At 41.6% G+C, this 4,577-nt stretch overlaps 1 long non-coding RNA gene across 1 annotated transcript; it reads right to left on the bottom strand.

The window, feature by feature from the left end:
* Positions 1-289: 289 nt before the first annotated feature.
* LOC115148759 (uncharacterized) lies at positions 290-1,952 on the bottom strand. The gene is made up of 2 exons (XR_003866750.1): positions 1,706-1,952; positions 290-1,603 (listed from the first exon to the last, which is right to left on the bottom strand). It is a non-coding gene; the product is annotated as an uncharacterized LOC115148759 (long non-coding RNA).
* Positions 1,953-4,577: the final 2,625 nt, after the last annotated feature.

Here is a 4,577-nt window from a genome sequence, read left to right on the forward strand (position 1 = left end):
GTGATTAATTTAGAATTCAAAGAACACTTACTCAGCATGGCTACCACAGCATGCTGCAGTGATACGGGGAAGGAGTAGAAAATTGGTAAAAACATAAAGTGCATTGAAAAGTCAGACTAACACACTCCATTTGAGAGCACATTTGGCTTTTACACATAGTCTACAGAGAATAATATGGCATTGAATCTCCAACTTCAGTCTTCTTCGATCGGGTTTAAAGGCGGTTGGCATCCAATGTTAATGGTGCATTACCGCCACCAGCTGGACGGGGTATTGAATAAAAAAAACATTTTGGGAAAGGGGGAAAACGACGTCATACAAAATAAACATGTCAACTAAGGAAACCCATCACACTTCTTCAATCACAGTCCACTACAAAATACATCCTTACACAGGCTCAGGTGGTACATTCACCGACAGGATTTCTTGCATGGCCTCGGCTGTGAAATCACGGAGACCCAAAAAACGTTCAGCGGCATTCACAATGATTCCAATTTTCTTCAAATTCTTCTCCGCTTGTGCTGTACAATTTATGACCATTGCAATACAAAATACAAAGTCCACCTTTTTAACATGTAGCATTCCACTATCCCTCGGTTGATGAGAAACCTTCACTGGTCGTGGTGGCTCTAATACCATTGCTTCTTCCCCGCCACTCGTTCCGTCCAATCTTCTCACCGCCTCCAGATAGAAGACATGCTGGACACTCCTTAACCTTGCCACCTCATTCTCCCTCAGGGCACTCCAAGAATTCAGGCGCATGTTCACCTGCACAGTTGTAGCATTTCCCTTCATCTGGCATATGATCTTTTTCCCTTCTGCACACACTTGACACATGATCAAATCTTTTACATTTATGACACTTGTGCACAAAAGCTCTTACAGTGTATCGCATGAATCCTAACTTTATATGTTAAGGGAGAGACTCTTCATCAAAGAACAGTAGCATGGATGAAGTTAATTTATTTTCTCCGTCCACCATACAGGTCAGTCGATGTGCACCAACCACTCTATCAATGTCTTCAGTTATATCCTCTGCCTTTACTTCTTGCGCCACCCCAGAAATAACCCCCTTGATAGGCGCCCTGCTATGAAAATCCATGCAGGAAAGATTCCACTCCAATATCTTTTTGAGTCATGCTTCTTCTGCTCCGCAGACACACAAAAAATCTAAATAAGACCACTTCTTGTGACTCTCACCGACTCCACACTTTCCCCCAACCCATTCCAGATTTCCCTGGAGACGTTAAACAGATAAATAGCATTGATCCAAAACCCTGACTCCGACTAAAAACGAGTCTACTGGTTTCCTGTTTTCCAACATGGCTTTAATTCTCGTTTCTCTTTTTCCTCGCCAATGTAACCCACTCATTCTCACTTTCTGTACTATTAGCTTCACCAGACTCACTAGCAGTTTCAAACAAAACCTCAGGTTCTGCCATCTTCCGTCACATTCCAATCCCAACTTCAGTCATCGACACAGCCTAAACTCAAAAGTCACACAATTGTGATTTACAGAAGCCAACTTGTGAGCCAAGGAACAGAACAAAGCCGTAGACGGCCCTTTCTGGCAGGGGAGAGGGCAAATTTTCCACCACATAATCTGAAATCATAGAAAAGAGAGGGAGATAGAGAGGTAAATATGACACATAGACAGATGAATTGCTTGGTTATAACAGGCTAATGTATAATTTGAGATATTCACCACAACATCAGCATGCTTCATTTGAAGAGAACTTTATGCTTTTTCGTAGGGCTAGGGAGGGAAATTCAGAACCATGTTCTAAATCTTGTACCCATCTTTATTACTTCCATATTTATGAAGTGGGTGTTGGTAACTTTGTCATGTGACTTCAAGAGAGTGGGAAGTGGAACAAGCAACTGATTAGGAATGAACGAGAAACACAAGCTGTGTTCAAATACCCATTCCTTTCATACTGTATACTACATACTTAATGAGTATATACGACATACTATAAGTTCATTGTAATATACTGTAAACGAACATTATCGTTTCAGTTGAGCGTACTAGCACTACGAGACAGCCAGTCCGACTGCTATTTCCACAACGCAGCTTCTATTTCCACTTCCTGTCTGCCGGAAGTTGATGCTGTTGCTATGCAACTTCTTGCTAACATAACAAATTACTAGCCAGGCATTTAACGATTTCGGGTGTGTTCGTAAATTTAATCTGGAGTGCCAGTGTGCACTCTGGGCGTTCCTAAATCAAGCGTTGTCAGATTGTCGTTTCGCTCTTGGAGCTTTCAGCACACTGGACGCTCTGGCTGAGGAGTAGGGTTGATCTGAGCGTTCTGACCTCACAACAGCAGTCAAGCACCCGAGCTAATTGGCTAACGTTGGCTTGCTACTTCCAGACACAACTGAGAGAATATCTCACTCTGACCATTTTACTTGCCCTAGCAGAGTTGGTTAGGCTGTTTTCATGTTAACCAAAGCATTGGTGACTGTAACTGTGCTGCTGGCAACAATTTAATTAAGCTTTCTGTTTGCCAACGTTTACTGACACGGCCATATCCAACGGGTGTTATTCTGTGCTCTGGCACATTCAAAGAGTGCTCTGAAATCGGAGTTGATAGCCAGGATGAACAATGTCCATTGAAAACATAGCTAAGAATGAAGTGAATAATCAAGTCAATATATGTTGGGTAGTTAGTGAAATAGCATATAGTTAATATACTGTCTCGCTAGTTCAAATGTATTATTGCAAAGTCATTCATGTATTACATTGCTCAACATTTTCTTAACACTTGTCATAATTAGTCAAAGCAATACATTTGTATCCGCTCTCGTCGAACTTCGGCTGCATATTTTCCGCCATTTTCCTCACATCTGAAAACGTTGTGAAGCCGCGCCCGTTTTCTGAAGAATTGCATTATGGTCCCTAAAAGCACGGAAATGGTGTCCACTGCTTGTATACTAAGTATTTTGTGGAATTTAGTACGACTTACCGGAATTTTTGGCATACTAAGACCAATTAGCTTACTACATACTCAATATACGTCACAAATAGTGCGGTTAGTATGAGTGTTCGAACACTGCTACTCTTTTCACGCCAGCTCCGTGAAATCAGCGACATTGACTGGTCCCAAATCGCGCAAAAAGCTTCAAAATAAAGGTCCTCCGTTTACTTGAAATTTAGTTTGTTTCAAGATGCGTTCTATTTTTCTGGTCCTATCCTCCCCGTGCATGCTATTTGGGGAGGTATTGAGGCTCATTGTTCAGTTCTAGTGGTTATTTAAGCAATAATGTACGAGGGGGTGTGGTATGACCATATATCACGGCTAAGGGTTGTTCTTGCGCACAACGCAGCTGCTCGCCAACGTAATTAGAACAGTCAAAAGTAATGTTTTTTTCATACTTGTGGTATACGGTCTCATATACCACGCTTTCAGGCAATCAGCATTCAGGGCTCGAACTACCCAGTTTATAATTGTAAATAGGTACTCACTCTGCCAAGGTGAGTAAATGAAATAAAACATGCAATCAGTACATGTTCAAAAACGTTATTATTCTAATAAGTGGACATCGAAATGTGTATTAAACAGCAATGTTAAATATACATGAGTTGAAAAGGAGTTAATAGAAATGTCAATATTCTTCATTAAATAATATCTGGAATAATAGTTTCATTTATATTCCGTTAGATGGCACTGTCCCCCATGCTACTCCCCGTCAAGGGTCTGGTGGTTCTGAAACAATGGTTTAGGCTTTTGAAACTGAAGTATTAGTGGTTTTTAACTGCTGTCAACTCATGTTTATCAAAAGTGTTGGAATAACTTGTCAATAATCAACTGGTTGGCTTTCTTGATGTCTATAGTATTCTCTCTGGTATGCAATCTGGTTTCTGCTCAGGTTATGGATGCGTCACTGCAACCTTAAAGGTCCTCAATGATGTCACCATTGCCCTTTATTCTAAGCAATGTTGTGCTGCTATTTTTATTGACTTGGCCAAAGCTTTTGATACAGTAGACCATTCCATTCTTGTGGGCCGGCTAAGGAGTATTGGTGTCTCTGATGAGTCTTTGGCTTGGTTTTCTAACTACCTCTCTCAAGGAGTGCAGTGTATAAAGTCTCAGCCACTGCCTGTCACCAAGGGAGTACCCCAAGGCTCGATCCTAGGCCCCACGCTCTTCTCAATTTACATCAACAACATAGCTCAGGCAGTTGGAAGCTCACTCATCCATTTATATGCAGATGATACAGTCTTATACTCAGCTGGCCCCTCCCCGGATTTTGTGTTAAATGCTCTACAACAAAGCTTTTTTAGCTTTCTCTACCCTTAACCTTGTTCGGAACACCTCCAAAACAAAGGTCATGTGGTTTGGTAAGAAGAATGCACCTCTCCCCACAGGTGTGATTACTACCTCTGAAGGTTTAGAGCTTGAGGTAGTCACCTCATACAAGTACTTGGGAGTATAGCTAGACGGTACACTGTCCTTCTCTCAGCACATATTAAAGCTGCAGGCTAAAGTTACATTTATACTTGGTTTCCCCTATCGCAATCTCTCCTCTTTCACCCCAGATGCCAAAGTAACCCTGATACCGATGACCATCCT

This window comes from Salmo trutta, chromosome 15 (genome assembly GCF_901001165.1).
Source record: "Salmo trutta chromosome 15, fSalTru1.1, whole genome shotgun sequence".
In the NCBI taxonomy this organism is placed as follows: Eukaryota; Metazoa; Chordata; class Actinopteri; order Salmoniformes; family Salmonidae; genus Salmo; species Salmo trutta.